The sequence below is a fragment of the Protopterus annectens genome, chromosome 8.part1 (assembly GCF_019279795.1).
Source record: "Protopterus annectens isolate FY-2018-M chromosome 8.part1, PAN1.0, whole genome shotgun sequence".
Lineage (NCBI taxonomy): Eukaryota > Metazoa > Chordata > Ceratodontiformes > Protopteridae > Protopterus > Protopterus annectens.
Genome location: NC_056742.1, coordinates 208,110,957 through 208,128,645, shown reverse-complemented (window position 1 = coordinate 208,128,645; position 17,689 = coordinate 208,110,957).

The following is a 17,689-nucleotide window of genomic DNA, read 5'->3' as shown; positions in this document are numbered from 1 at the left end:
ATCAGTGATGCCTTTCCTTTAGTGAAGTTGGCTCTATCATGTGTTCGTTTCCTCCTTCTGTTGTCTAGCTTATTTATGGGCAACAACCACCTGATTGTTGTCTTATTTTTGGAGGAGTGCATCTTGGATTTCTTTGTGTTGTCTTGTTCCATGCTTCCCTGTAGATGCTCATAGGATGCACTTGTAAATGATTCTGCAGGTTGTATACCATTATCCTATAGCAAGAGGTCTTTGGAACGTTTCACTTTGGTCTTGGGAAGTGTGCAGTTTGCTTTTGAATATGTCTTCTCAGTAGTTTCATTGACTGGGTGGGGGGGGGTGGCGGGATGTGGATGTCCAGTGTGATTACTTTATGATCTGATATTACCAGCGAGGGGTTTATCTCTGTTGTGGAACACTGGTACCCCATGTTGGTGATGATCATGTCCAGTATGTTGTCACCTGTAGTGGGCATGGTGACCAGCTGTTCCAGGGTGTTAGAGTTTTTAAACTCTAGGAAACATTGGGCAAAGGGCATTGTACACGAGTAATTCTCCCACTCAGTGTTTGGGTAGTTGCAATCTCCTCATATAATGGTGTTTGACAGGACCTTTGTATTTTCCACTGTTCTCAGGAATACTGAGTGAGGTTCCTGAGACAAGGTACATGATCTGTTGCAGGCTACAATCTGATGAGCAGCTTTGCCCAATGTTAGTTGTACTTGCATGGTCTCCAAGGCCTCATGCAGTGCCACTAACCTGAAGGTGTGGGTATCCATAAGGTAAATGGGTACACCCCTTCCTTTTGTATTTCACTCGTGGTTTTGGTCCGAAGGTCAGAGGGATTGTGAGTGTTTTACATGGAGCATGTCCAACAGCTCGGTGTTTGACATAGCTTTTTATGTTAGGCAGTGAACACCTCTGAGTAGGCGAAATGCAAGGGAGTATGGATGGAGCATTTTGAAATGGTCTGTGTCTGGCATGTATTTCAGGCTGCTAAGGCTCTTTGTGAGATATTGCTGCAGGCTTTCCGGTTGTTGTGGTTGTCTTGTGAGGTACATAGCAGAAGTGGCGTATTGTATTATTGTTCTAGTGAGTGATGAGTAAAGGGGAACAATGTCCTCTTCCATTCTGCATGAGACACATTTTGTGATGAGGTGTGCCACATAGGAGTGTTTCCTGACTACTGTGGGAATGTGGTTATCACAGTTGTGTCCACTGTCCAGCTGTGACCCAAGGTCTCTTGTCACACTTTCAGTGTGAAGTATACTACCACCTATGTTGTAGTTCTTGGCTACAGAGTTTTTAACAAAGGGGATGACAATGCACCTTTTGGCATTGAGCTAGAGCCCATGGCTTTGACAACAGCCATCTGTCTCAGTGAGGCCCTTTTGTAGGATGTCCATATCTTTAGTGTTTACAATTATGGCTCCTAGTTTGCAGTCCTCTGGAAACTTCAGTTGCCACAGACCTTCCATGTTAAATTTTACTTCAGGGAAGTAGATGCTATACAGCCTGAGATGTTATCTGGTCCCATGGCTGCTGTGATACTGGCTTTGAAGAGTGTTGTTTACCTGTGCAGCTGTGATGACAGCAACTTTGCAGTCTTATATTATAGAGATGTGCTCATTCATGGGTGAGGGGTGTAAAGTTAACACTGATCCTATCTGCCAGGATGTTGCCAGTATTAGTTGGGTCTGTATATTTAATGTCATTGAGCTGTAACTCAGAACAGATCTGAGTGTAGCCACGACATGGACCTGTCTGTTGGGCAGAGATCTCCTGAGTTGACAGTATGCAACAGAGTACAGATTGGGTTACATTCAGTCTTGTTGCATGGGGCAACTAGTTGAGGCCAGTAATCCTCTTGTTAAGGTACTTCAGTGGTATTTCTGGCTGCTGAACATGCCTAGTCAGATTTATCGCAAGTGTGTTGTGGTACTCTCTGACGGGTCTGATGACCGCTGAGTAGTGGGAACCTCCTTTGACCTACATGCACGGACCTTGGCAGCTTGTGTGAACACATAGCATGATTTTCTGACCACTTTGTGAATGTGTTTCTGGAAGTAGAGATGACTATCCACATTTGTCCATAGATCCCTTAAAATCACATCCATATTTAGCCTAAATGTGTGAGCATGCCCAGTATGACCTTTCAATGTGATGCTGAATGAAATCCACTACATTTGTTGGAGTGTGTGAGCAGACCCAGTATAGGCATTTATACTATATGTGTATGGCAAATCAAGTTGTATTTTTTCAGCAGGGCTCACCTTTGTGCCATAGATCAACAGGCATCATGCTGTGCCTGCGGGGCTCCCATGAGACACTTTGCATAGACTTATCAACATTTCTACATGGGGGGGGGGGCAGCTATTCTTTGTACATTTCTACCCGGGAGCACATCTGATTGTTACTGTGGGTGTACATATTATGAAGGTTTCACCTGACACTTTTACACATTTGCTATGCCTGCACTGCTATGTATGATACACCATTTCAGTCTGTACTGTTGCCTATTGTACTGGCTTGAGGCATACTACTGTGCTACAAATCCTAGCGTCCAATGTCACGTATATTAGATTGCAACTTCATAGCCTACATAACCCACATCACACCGCCTGGCCTGATGTTCCCTGTCTGCATAGGCCTGTGGGGGAGGTTACCCATATGACTCTTTAGGGGCATGATACAGCATTTCTTTGTGTTTGCATTAGTGTACAATTGTCCTGCTGTGTCAGTGCCACTGAAATGCTGTCATGGCTTAGTGGTTCAGTACTGTGACTATAGTGCACAGTATCTTGGGTTCGAGCCCTGTCACTGTTTTTTATTTTCATGCTGGGCAGACCAGACTGCTTATGGAAAAGTAAAGCAAATATGAGCATGTTTACCTGACTTTGCTCAACTTTGCACGACTGCCCAACCTTGCCCAACATTGCACTAGTTAACACGGGCAATTTTGTATACATATACTAAATATTGGTAAATGTTGCTTAGCACTGCTTTATATTGCTTAAAATATGGCAATCATGCCTCAGGTGGTGCTGCAGGGCTACCTATGTCTGATGCACATACTACACTCCCTATACATGTTTGGAAAAAGGTAGTGTCAAGTTAGACATCCCTTTTATTTTACGTGTGAGTCAGAGAGAGGTATCATTTCCAGGGTTCCTACTGAACCAGTGTATGTGCTATGTGTTGCCTCTTTGTGAAAGCCAAGGCATACTGGGCACGCCTCCTTCTCCCTACTGGGGCAGGCTCAGGCTCAGGTTGTTCCTCCTCTGAGTCAAGCTGTGCCTGTTCAGGCCTTGGCAATGGTGGGGGGCTGTGTGGCCCTGCCCCATGCTGTTCCTGCTGCAGCTGTTTTTGCAGGATCATATTGTGTAACATGGCACATACCATGACAATTTGGGTACATGTAGTTGGTGAGTACTGCAAGGCTCCACCAGATGTGTCCATGCACCGGAACCGTGACTTGAGCATCCCAAACACATGCTTGATTACATTTCATGCTTGTGCGTGTGCCTCATTATGGAGTTCTTGTTCAGGTGTGTGTGCATTTCTGATGGGTGTCATCAGCCACGGCTCCAGTGCGTATCCAGCATCCCCCACTAGGTGACCGTCAGGGATGTCCCCATTGGCAAATGTCTGGTACAGCTGCAGCAGATCCCAGATATGGGAATCATGGTAGCTTCCAGGGCAGCCAGCACACACATTCAGTATTATGCCCTGGGCATCGCACATGACCTGGCAGTTGATGGAGTAGAAGCCCTTGCAGTTGATGTAGGCCCTACCCCACTCACCGGCTGGTGCTTTGATGTGTATGTGCATGCAGTCTATTGCACCCACAACCTCAGGGTATTCCGCTATTTGCTGGAAGAGGCACGTATTGCTGGCCAATACTTCACGGGAATTGGGGAAATATACAGGATCACTGACATGTGCTGACATGGCATTCAGGAACTGGTGCAGTACTCTGGATGCTGATGCCTGTGAAATCCCCATCATATCACCAATTGGTCTCTCGAAGGTACCTGTTGCTAGTATTTTTAGGCCAACACATACCTTGGTTTCCCTCTGTTGGTTCTGTGTGTGAGGCATGGCCTGCACAGCTCAACAATTTGCTGCAGGAGGTCTCTGTCCACTCTATAGTGCTCCACTATCACCAGCTCATGTAGCCCCTGTTAGGTTACCCTGGGTCTGTACACTCATCTCCGTCTCCTCACTGTGAGTTGCTCAGCAGCATTTGCAATGGCACCATCCTCAGCATCTTGCATATTTTGCCTTATAATAGCAATGGCAGCCCCTAACATTTTTTGTCTCAGTTAAGCTTTTAAAGTTTCCACTTCTCATTGTAGACTGCAGTGTTTCTGAGAAAAACATCAGGGAATGTTATTTGCAGAGTTTTAAGTGCTGGGCTGGGCTAGTGTACTGCCTGTATAATTGGCTGATTCTGAATGATTTCACCTGGCAGCTCTGCTAGTTCTCCTTGGTTAACTTCCTACTACTTCTTTTCCTTCCTTTTCCCTTTCTGTTTCCACAGGGAGCAGCGACGCACAAACAAGCGCAAACACACGCACATGCACGCACACAGCCTTACACAGGCTTACACGGGCTTATACAGGCTTAGGCGGGTGCACCTGCACACACACTGGCTTAGACAGTCTTACACAGGGTTACACAGGTGCACACATGCGCACACAGGCCTAGACAGGTTTACAGGCGCGTACACGCGTGCACACAGTGTAAGCATCTTTGCAAGAAACTTTAGTGGTAGCCACGTCGTACACCTTCATTTTCTGGGTTTCAGTTCAGACAACTGTAGACACACCTCTTCCAGTCCTGAGTAACTCATAGCAAACATATGCCACTGTGCTCCAATAAGCTTACAGTCTTTGTAACATACCCCCCTAATGATGTCACCTATCTTCTACTCTGTTACTCTCCTAATCCTACTCTTACACTCTGGGGACATGGTTCACATGGTAGAGGCGTGTCCATATTCATTAAGGATATCCACACCTCCAGGCTAGTTGCTCAGCATAATGCATCTGAGGTTATCCAAGTGCAACTAACTCTGGGCAAGACCGCAATGCAAAAATGTAGCTTGCTACAGATCCCCCACCATGCCCCAGGATTCCCACTCCTCATTTCTTGATACACTGGAAAATATTAGGGTACAACCTAACACCCTAATAATGGGCAATTTCAACTACCCCACTATTAACTGGGAAAACTACTCATGTACCAACTCTTGTGCTCAATGTTTTCTGGAATTCAGAAATTCCAGTGCCTTGGATCAACTTATCCACACCCCCACCAGGGGCAGCAATATCCTAGACCTGGTCATTACCAACATAGGCAACCAGTGTTTCACACCAGAGGTCACTTCCTCATTGGTCAGAGCCGACCACAAGCAAATCACCCTAGACATCCACATCCCACCCCACCCCCCATTAGGAAAACTACCATAAAACATTTCTTCAAAGCCAACTTCATGCTTCTTAAGACAAATGTGGCAAACGTCATGATACCCATGCTGATGGACAATAGAGATATGACTGCTGAATCCTATACAATTGCACTTTATAAGCACTTACATGAGTGCATGGATCGTGCAATCCCCAACAGAACCAAGATGCTATCCTCCAGAAAAAGGAAGCCATTGTGGTGGTCCCCTGTTATAAACAAACTCTACAACAGAAGAAAGAAACTGTTGCAAAAAAGAGTAAAATCCCATTATTGAGAGAACTTCGTGGTTGGCTTCTGTAAGAAGTTGAGATCCCTCATAAAATATTCCAAAGCTAGTTATGAAAACAAAATCACCACTGATTCTAAATACAACCATAAAGCATTCTATAGCTATGTCAAGAATCTCAATGGCAACACTCAGATCTGCTCTGAGTTACTGCACAATGGCACTAAATATACAGAACCAACTGATATTGCCAACATCCTGGCAGATAGGTTCAGTACCAACTTTACCCCCTTCTCATCCCCTAAAGGGCCCATTTCTATACCGGAAGAATGAAAGGTACCTATAATCACAGATAAAAAACACACTCTCCAAAGCCAAGAACACAGCATCCATGGGACCTGACAACATCCCAGGCTGCATTCTACATGAACTACAGAACGAAATGGTACCCCACCTAAGTACCATGTTCAATCATAGCCTCACCTCAGGCTTTGTGCCCACTGAATGGCACACAGCAACAGTTATCCCACTCCACAAAGTGGGGAGCCACCACAGACCCTGGGAACTACCACCCCATTAGCCTGATGAGCCTGGTCTGCAAGGTTATGGAGCATATCATCATGGAACTTATAAACAATGACATTGGTAATCTCCAAACTCTGGACCCTACCCAGCTCAGGCTTGTAAAAAGCAGATCATGTCTCCTAAACCTGATAGACTTTTTTGAAGTGGTCACCAAAGCCGTAGATAAGGGTAAGGTGGTACACACAGCCTATCTAGATCTCGCCAAGGCTTTCAACACCATCCCCCACTCTGGAATTATAGACATACTCCCTAAACTACATATAAATCCCTATTTCAGAAGATGGGTTACCAACTGGCTCACTGATAGAAACCACACTGTGAAAGTAGTAGACTCTAAATCCAACTTCAGACAAGTGACAAGTGGAGTACCACAGGGTTCAGTCCTATGTCCTCTCCTGTTTAGTATCTACTTCTCTGAAGTACAAGCTAACACCGGTCTTTGGCTAACAAAGTTCACAGATGACTGCAAACTAGGAGCCATAATCAAAACTCCTAATGATGTGAACATCCTACAAAAGGGCATCCCTGAGACAGATGCCTGGTGTCAAAGCCATGGCCTCAAGTTCAATGCCAAAAAGTGCATTGTCATCCCTTTTGGTAAAAACTCTGTACCCATAAATGACCACATAGGTGGTAGTCTACTTAACACCAAAAGTTTGATAAGAGACAATGGGACACAGGTGGACAGTAGTCTCTCCTTTGATAATCACATCGCCACAGTAGTCCGGAAATCCTTCTACGTGGCACACCTCATCACAAAAGGTTTCTCAGCTAGGAAAAAAGAAGTCACTGTTCCCCTCTACTCATCACTCATTAGACCCATTATAGAGTACAACGCCCCTTTTGGTATGTACCTCACAAGACATTTACAACAATTGGAAAGGCCACAGAAATACCTCACAAAGAGGATTACCGGCCTCAAACAGATGCCCTACGCAGACCGTCTCGAAAAACTCCAGCTTTACTCTATCACATATCACCTACTCAGAGGCGATCTCTGCCTAACATACAAAGCTATGTCAAACCCAGTGCTGTTGGACATGCTCCATGTAAAGAAATCCCAATCCTTCCGAGCTACACACTCTAGGGACCTAAACCTTGTTACCACAATAAACAGAACATTCTGGAGTGATAGATTCCTGTTCCAGAGACTTCCCATTCTCTGGAACAAACTACCAATCTATATCAAACAAATCTCCTCATTAGCACTCTTCAAGAAAAATCTTGACGATTGGATGGGAGATAGGAAATTCACCCCAGGGATCACTTCTGTGGCTCTGCTTGACAGGGGCACAGGAAAATAATTTTCTTGGGTGGCAAAAGCCAGGGTACCATTTGGCTAGGCTTTTATAGGCCCTAGGGCCAATAGCCTACTACCTACCTATGAACCTGTGAACCTAAGTGATGTGTGTGTGTGTGTGGGGGGTGCAGATAGGGTTGATACCTTGCAAAAAAAAAAAAACTGCTTTAAACAGTGAATAAACGTTCTCTGTTTTTTATTTTCAATATTTTTTTTTACTTAAATTCTAGGCTTGTAATTGTGAGTGTTAGGATTATAATATGGAGTCCTTCAGCATAGAACCTGATATACAATAGCTGATGAAGTCCTCCAGGCTTTTAGCTTGAGAAGCAAAATTAAGTGCAACCAAATATATTCAAAATGTCCTTTTTGCCTCCTCCTACTACCTAATGAAGACTTCCTTTCTCATTGTAGCAGACAGCATACAAATGATATGCATGCCTTTTTACATACTTTACCTGTATGTTCAAGCAGCACTGTGGCTAACTGGAAAAAAAAAAAAAAAAAAAAAAACACTGGTTTTGCTTCACAGTCCAGACTTCTGGTCACTGTCTTCAAAGTTTTCATGTTCTTCCCAGACCTGAATCAGCTTTTGCTAAGTGCTCTGGTTTTCTATTACCTCACCTCCAAAAATCAAAATAAAAGCTTTGCTTGATCGGCTATACTAAATTGTACCTTTATATATTAGGCAGTATAAAACTCTAGCACCATTTAACATTCATTTACTTGAATGCATGGGATCCCATAAATTTACCCAGGAGTCACTGTCTACACACATAATTATTTATAGCCAAACATAATCACAAATCAGCCATTTCTATCCCTCCTTTTTTCCTGTTTACCTGACTTTTCTCCACTTCCCCACTATTCCCTTCCATCTTGCAAAATGCAACCTAAAATATTCTAAAGACTCCTAAATTAACATACTGTCCTAGCATTATTGCCTAAATTATTAACTCACCTCAGGTGTTATTCTTTGGCATTACTGGCAAAGCATATGACAGTTGCCATATCACCGGCTTAATATAAACTTATGAACCTATGAATCCGTTCATCAATAAGCCTGTTTTCACTGTCTGATCTTCCTTACTGACTGTCATATCATCACCTGTAGCTGATCCACCATGGGACTAAAGCCCAGAATCCGTGTGCCTGCAATTGTGAGAGGCTGTCAGCAGTCCCAAATATACTCCAGCAGTGACAAAAAAGGGAAAGACGTGTTAATCCTTACATTCTTTAACATTGGTTGCCTTAATAAAGCCTGCAAAATTAGAAGCTTTTTGTTCAAGACATAAACCTCTGTCTGACTATTTGAGGAAAAAACAATGCTCTTGTTAACCAGTTCCAAGTCCCATTTAGTTATTTAATTGACATTTCTTAACTCGGTTAGTCCATCTGAGCTAATGCCTTTTTCAGTGGAAGTCCGAGGAGAAAATCTCCAAAATGAAGTATTGTACAAAAATGAAAAAAAAAATAGATTTAAAGGATGAGTAATACAAAAAACATATGTGGTACAGAAGTGAAAAATACATAAGTTTACAAGACAAATTATATAAGAAGAATAAAGGAAAACACCTACAAATAAATTATACAGGCAGAATATTCAAAGTACAGAATAACAAATGAGTATACAGATACCAAAAATGTATATATTACAAAGGTTATTAGGCAGCATGATATTTTACAAGACAAGAAGTAGTTGAAAGTGGGAAGACAAGTTAGAAGAAAGTAAAGATTTCAACATATCAATAAAGTTACCAAAAATTGACATGGCCTCCAAAATAGTCATATCCTTTACCATTTCTAGTCAAAGCTAAGGCCAGAGGCAGGCAAACTACTTACATCTTAAACAATGACCATATTCCTGCCAGCTGTGCTGTATCCATGTAAAGTACAATGCCTGCATTTACCACCTGCTCCTTCTGCAAAAATGTTACTCATTTGTATTGCTAAATAATGACTCCAAATTGGCAAGCTATCTTTGACCTTCCCCATAATATTAACCCTAAGGTCTTCCACTTTCTATATTAAAAAAGTAGTTAAACTCCTAGTTAAAGTCCTATCTAGAGCTACTTCTGCAGACAGAGCTAAGCAGACCTAATACTTTCATTATTGCCCCCCCCACACTTTTGCTTTCTTTTTGCCTCTAAACACAAAAAGATTCATCATCCAAAATATTAAGATTGCCTGGTAATAATCTGAAAACTGGGAAAGTGACACCAGTTCCCAGACCAATGAAAGTCAGTGCCTTCTCTGGACCTTCCACTCTGTCCATCCCCAATGGTATCCTCAAATTAAGGTATAGCAATGAAAAGGTACTTATTCTTTCCTCTTCACAGCAAGCAAGTCATCATCCAAAAAATGTAGTACACTCCTGTCTGAGCATCCTGATTCCAGAACCATGTGCAAAGTCAAGCTAAACTTTTTGAACCCGGCATATACTACTGCAATGCTCATGAGCATGTTCTTGTCATAGCAGTATGTTCCATTCAACATCATGCTTTAAAAATGTCATCCCTGACTTGAACCTTCTATATCAGATTTTGCCAACCATGGATTCTCTATCATCTGTGTAATCCCTCTAACATCACCATGAGATTCATGCTGCACTATCGTTGCCTTGCTATCATTCGACAAGCCTCCTGGTGGGTAAAGAAATGGCAAATTATATGGTATTCGGTGGGGACAACTTGGGGAAATCTTAAATAATCTGAAAGGGTGCCCTCAATGAGGCTTGTTACCCTACCTAAACAAATTTCTTTATGCAAATGCATTCCTGTCATCATCTTCTTAACAGTTAGACTTAAGCTTCCCATACTGGATTCATGGGATGTTGGGATCTTTACACAGAGGAAGTCCCGCTCTAAAGTTTTGCATAAAGAAAATTTCCATACTGCTTCCCGGTGCAGTCTTCTGGTAAAAGTACTGGAACCTACTATTTGACTAGCATATTGGTTTTGCATACTGTTTACCCTCAAGTTATTGGGTCAATCACACATTTCTTGGTGTGCGATAATCAGTGTGGCCTGCCCCATTGTTTCCCTTCCATTCCAGTAGACAGAGCCTTATACATAATAAACTCTGTCCATATGTTGAGATGCCTAACTTCATACCTATTCACTGCCACCAATCTCTTGAAGTGCTAGTCAGAAAGTAGCCAGCCTGGGATCCACTATACAGTGCTTTGTGAATAAAAAGAAAGTACAAAGTTAAACAGAATTTCTTCATTCCTCGTACCTAATATCAGAATTTCTTCATTCCTCGTACCTAATATCAGTAGTATTAGGTATATGAAACTTAGGGCTCTATTGTGCCAGGTCTGTTTTCTGAACCTTGTAATCCTGCAATTGCCTGGCAACAGCAATGCAGCTGTGAGGTTGTAGTACTGAGCATGCTCAGATCAACAGTGCTTTACACACCTCCCTGATCTGATATGCTACAGATTTCTATATGGTCTCTTTTTTAAATTTACGCATTAACTGCATTCCGAATAGGTGCAGGTCTGTGTTCCTTCTAGCAATGCTGGTGTGTTTTGTTTTTACCGTCACTATTGCTCCCTGTCAAACATCAGAAATTACATTGCTCACTTTATCATTCAGCATTAGTCTTAACAATAATAAACCCATCAGGAAATCAGTGATTAAAACCATTCTTGGTTCTTTTCCTTAATTCTACTGCTTGTAAATTCATAGAATATCCAAGCTCAACCTGACAATACCCTTATGCAGCACAGCACTTATCTAATGCATAGACTGCCTATGCCTACTTAACCCAGTGAATCCATAAATCCATCAGCAAAGTCATCTAAGTCTATTACATTAATTTACATGAACAAGTATTAATATACTTGGTTTGACAAATAATACATAATGTGGGTGTTACCATCCTCCAGTTCCAACCAACTCAAATATTCTCCTTGCTCTTCAGATATGATACCTCCATACCTTTCATTAACTGCATCTTTTTCTTTGTCAGTTTATGCCTCTGCTGCTTCCTCCCTCTATCTTCCTTAGCCATATATCTGACATTTCTTGAATTCCCACCAACAACTCCATAGCTGACACCGTAGAGTCAGACAGTAGCTAGTATTGCATTAATTCAGTCTTGGCCACCAGGTTAGATGTCAGAAACTACATTTTCATTTCCCTACTTTATGAAGTCCTGAAGGCTTCCTTCCTGTCTATCTTAACACTATATAATTTAATATGTAAGTGCCACCCATCACTTCATGAAAATATACCTAGTATTTTGTAGGTAACATTCCTTGTATATAGTAATACAAATCTGTATCAGTGAAGGGTGGAAGAAAAAAGGTAGGGAAAGCTATAGTAAATCATCAAATCATTCATTTGGTGCATTGATCCCATCTACAATCTGGCCTTATAACTCAAGGGTTAGAGATCTTGTCTAGTAAAGCAGGGGTCATGAGTTCAAATATCAATGAGGCCTCTGCTTGTGCTTTTTGCCCCCATTGTTATATACCTGACCAGGCATATGCAATAACTAGAGCATCCACAGAGGTTCATCCAAAAAGAAAAAAAAAAAAAACAGGCATAAACCACATGTCCTAAGCAGACCACATCAAAGCCCTGTGTCTGTGCTTAGTATTCTACAGGTTGTTGAGAAGTGATCTACGTCTGGACTACAAAGCATCCACTGATCCTGCTCTGATGGACCTGCTGCATATCTGAAAAACAAGTAGCATCAGCATTACACAATATAGGGATGTAAGCCTCACCTGCAACATAAACAGGGCTTGCTGGAGGGATAGGTATGTATCTCAGAGAATATCATTCTCTGGAGCAGGCTTCCCAACCAGGCTAAGCAGAGCTCTTCCCTAATCCAATTCAAGTACAACATCGACCAGTCGATGGGGAATCAGACATTTACTCCTGGTCTGACACTTAATATACATATAGATAAAGAGATAGACAGAGAGAGAGAGAGAGCGAGAGAAAGATTTTTTATTATGGCTCTGTAATAGATATTTGCAGAGTGCAAATGCTTGACCACCCATGCCCAAGTCTACATCTGTCCCATAAAACAACCCTAGAGTATCAGCCTGACAGATACATTGAGCAAGCAAGGCTAGACTTAAAAAGGCCTCAGTGGGTTGTTAGTTTAAATCACCTATGAAACTATGAGCCTATAATCTCACCTCAAACTCCTACCATTACCTTTGCAAAGGCTTGCCCTTAACTTGGCATGAGCTCAGTCAGAAGGTGTTCTGTATTATTCTTCCTTATATCTGAAACTCAAACACCATCTGTTAAGACTTCTGGATCTAGTTCTATGCTACACCAGGTTAGCCAAACCCTGCCTACACTTGCTGTCCAGTTTATCACCCCTTAACCATAACTTGTTACCTTGAAAAATAGTGTATTACTGTTTCTATATTACTGGACTTATCTTACCTCCCTTTAATTTTTCTCTGCATAACATCTTTCCCCTCTTACCAAATCTCCTTTATTCACTGTACTATCTACACCTGCATGTCTCTGTCTTTGCTCTTCTCTGGACGCACACTTATAACATCAAAACCAAAACCTTAAACTGCCTGCTGTATTCTATCATCTACTGCACTTCTTCAAATATTCCTGAATTTCTCAGTAATCAAAGCTGTCTTTGTCTTGATGTTTGTCATTCAGTCTACATATTTATCTACAACTAATCGCAATAACTCCTCTTTAGCCTTTTGATATGCAGGTATTCCTCAGGTTTTGTATATGAATGTGAATGTTTGATTTTTGTACAATGTTCTGCCTTGTGATATTTACATATATTTATTTTACTATATGACTTGTTATATATACTTACTATCTCCACATTTCTAATGCATTACTCTCTGTAGCTGTTGCGTACCTGTTCACTTTATAATCATACTTTTCATTTTTTTGTTCTGTTGGCCAATCATGCATTTTTCATTTTCATTTTGTTAAATGTTAAATGGAGATTTCCCCAAGATCAAAACTCAAAAAATCTAAAAATAAAATGTGAAACAAAACTATGTTTTTTTTTGCAGAAGTCAAGCCCCCCTGTGCCTCCTCCACACCATCCCACCCTACTTACATATACCAACTCTGAGACTGCACAACAACAGTGGGAAAAGGGCAAATTACTAAACCTTGATTTACCGCGCTCTCACAAAAAGCGCATTTGATATATATATATATATATATATATATATATATATATATATATATATATATATATATATATATATATAGGCTGGATTCACGAAGGCTTGCACAGAGTCTAAGTGAAGAGTAAGACGCCAGACAGCCAATATGTCTGCCGAGTGATCCAGGAACAGCCGGCAGGGGCGTGCATGAGAGCTCCTAAAACTACTCTTGCACGGGCAGTGTTAGGTTATACAAATTACCTCATTTGCTGCTGAAAGCTATGCAAATGAGGTAAATTTGTGATCCAGGAAACACTAACCTGTCTGAGTAAGAGTAGTGTTATTTGCAGAAATGTACTCCGTTGGTAACTGAGTACCATTCTGCAAATAGCAAAACGGAGCTATGACAGCTCCAAATAAAGGATGCATCCAGTTGAGGAAGCATGCAAATGGCCAAATATAAGGCCATTGGCATTTTTATGTGTTGCAAAATAATAAAAAATACATTTTCCCCCCGATCTCCAATGTTTAAGCATAGCGCAGCACCGCGCAAACGTGCGGCAGTCTAAAAACCAGAAAAAAAAAGCCAAAAATAGGCATTTTATTAAAAATATTCATCTGCCATGCAAGTGAATGGCAGACTGAAGACAACATGGCTACTGAGTAGTGGTTGCTAAGGGGGGAAGATCAGTCTGAGAGATGTAACCAAGCATTAGTAGGCAATCCTATGCAAATGAGTATAAGAATAGTGAATCCCAATTTTCCCTGCCATGTGAACCATGTCCCTAGAGTGTAAGAGTAGGATTAGGGGAATAACAGAGTAGAATATAGGTGACATCATGAGGGGGTATGTATCAAAGACTGTAAGCTTATTGGAGCAGAGTGGCAGGTGTTTGCTGTGAGTTACTCAGGACGGGAAGAGTCGTGTCTACAGTTGTCTGAACTGAAACCCAGAAACTGAAGGTGCACGCCATGGCTATCACTAAAGTTTCTTGCAAAGATGTTTACACTGTGTACCCGCGTGCGTGTGTCTGTAAACCCGTCTAAGCCTGTGTGCGCGTGTGTGCACCCATGTAAGCCCGTGTAAGACTGTCTAAGCCTGTGTGCGCGGATGTGCACCCGCCTAAGCCTGTGTAATGCTGTGTGCGCTTGTGTGCACTCGTGTGCGTGTGTTTGCGCTGTGCTGCCCCCTGTGGAAACAGAAAGGGAAAAGGAAGGAAAAGTAGTGGTAGGAGGTTAACCAAGGAGAACTAGCAGAGCTGTCAGGTGAAATCAATAAGAATCAGCCAATTACACAGGCAGTACACTAGCCCAGCCCAGCACTTAAAACTCTGCAAACAACATTCCCCCATGTTTTACTTAGAAACACTGCAACACTGCAGTATACAAAGAGAAGTGAAAACTTAAGAAGCTTAACTGAGACAAAAAATGTTAGGGGCTGCCATTGCTATTATAAGGCAACATGTGCAAGATGCTGAGGGTGGTGCCATTGCGAATGCTGCTGAGCAACCCACAGTGAGGAGACGGATAAGAGTGTACAGACCCAGGGTAACCTACTAGGAGCTACATGAGCTGGAGATAGTGGACCGATATAGAGTGGACAGAGAGCTCCTGCAGCAAATTGTTGAGCTGTGAAGGCCACGTCTCACACACAGAACCAACAGAGAGGAACCCATCCCAGTGGAAACCAAGGTATGTGTTTGCCTAAGAATACTAGCAACAGGTACCTTCCAGAGACCAACTGGTGATATGATGGGGATTTCACAGGCATCAGCATCCAGGGTATTGCACCAGTTCCTGAATGCCATGTCAGCACATGTCGGTGATCATGTATATTCCCACAATTCCCGTGAGGTATTGGCCAGCAATATGTGTCTCTTCCAGCAAATAGCGGAATACCCTGAGGTAGTGGGTGCAATTGACTGCACGCACATACACATCAAAGTACCAGCCAGTGAGCGGGGTAGGGCCTACGTCAACCGCAAGGGCTTCCACTCCATCAACTTCCAGGTCGTGTGTGATGCCCAGGGCATAATACTGAATGTGTGTGCTGGCTGCCCTCGAAGCTACCACGATTCCCATATCTGGCATTTGACATAGCTGTATCAGACATTTGCCAGTGGGGACATCCCTGATGGTCACTTAGTGGGGGGATGCTGGATATGCACTGGAGCCATGGCTGATGACACCCATCAGAAATGCACACACACCTGAACAAGAACTCCATAATGAGGCACACGCATAAACACAAAATGTAATTGAGTGTGTGTTTGGGATGCTCAAGTCACGGTTCCGGTGCCTGGACACATCTGGTGGAGCCTTGCAGTACTCACCATCTACATGTACCCAAATTGTCATGGTATGTGCCATGCTACACAATATGATCTGCGAAAACAGCTGCAGCAGGAACAGCATGGGGAAGGGCCAAACAGCCTACCACTATTGCCAAGTCCTGCACAGGCACAGCGTGACTCGAAGGAGAACAACCTGAGCCTGCCCCAGTAGGCAGAAGGAGGCGTGCCCAGTATGCCTTGGCCTTGGCAAAGAGGCAACGCATAACACATACACTGGCTCAGTAGGAACCCCGGAAACGATACCTCTCTCTGACTCGCACATAAAATAAAAGGGATGCCTAACTTGACACTACCTGTTTCCAAACATGTATAGGGAGTGTAGTATGTGCATCTGACATAGGCAGCCCTGCAGCACCACCTGAGGCATGATTGCCATGTTTTAAGTAATATAAAGCAGTGCTAAGCAGCATTTACCAATATTTAGTATATGTAAACAAAATTGCCCGTGCTAACTAGCGCAATGTTGGGCAAAGTTGAGCAATGTTGGGCAAGGTTGGGCAAAGTCATGCAAAGTTGAGCAAAGTCAGGTAAACATGCTCATATTTGCTTTACTGTTCCTTAAGCAGTCTGGTCTGCCCAGTATGAAAATAAAAAGCAGTGACAGGGCTCGAACCCAGGATGGTGTGCACTATAGTCACAGTACTGAACCACTAAGCCATGATAGTATTTCAGTAGTACAGACACAGCAGGACAATTGTACACTAATGCAAACACAAAGCAATGCTGTATCATGCTCCTAAAGAGGCCTATGGGTAACCTCCCCCACAGGCCTATACAGACAGAGAACATCAGGCCAGGCAGTGTGATGTGGGTTGTGTAGTCTATGAAGTTGCAGTCTAATATACGTGACACTGGATGCTAGGATCTGTAGCACAGTAGTATGCCTCAAGCCAGTATGATAGGCAACAGTACAGACTGAAATGGTGTACCGTACATAGCAGTGCAGTCATAGCAAATGTGTATAAGTGTCAGGTGAAACCCTCATCCTATGTACACCCACAGTAACAATCAGGTGTGCCCCGGGTAGAAATGTACAAAGAATAGCTGTCCCCCCTGTATGTAGAAATGTTGATAAGTCTATGCAAAGTGTCTCATGGAAGCCCTGCAGGCACAGCATGATCCCTGTTGATCTATGATACAAAGGTGAGCCCTGCTGTAAAAATACAACTTGATTTTCCATACACATATAGTATAAATGTCTATACCGGGCGTGCTCACACACTCCAACAAATGTAGTGGATTTCATTCAGCATCACACTGAAAGGTCATACTGGGCATGCTCACACACTTTAATAAATGAAGCAAATGTCAGGCAACAACATACTGAAAGGTCATACTGGGCATGCTCACACACTTAAAGAAACGAAGCAAATGTCAGGCAGCAACATACTGAAAAGTCATACTGGGCATGCTCACACACTTAGGCTAAATACGGATGTGATAATAAGGGATCTATGGACAAATGTGGATAGTCATCTCTACTTCCAGAAACACATTCTCAAAGTGGTGAGAAAATCATGCTATGTGTTCACACAAACAGCCAAGGTCTGTGCATGTAGGTCAAAGGAGGTTCCCACTACTCAGCAGTCATCAGACCCATCAAAGAGTACCACAACACACTTGCGATGAATCTGACTAGGCACGTTCAGCAGC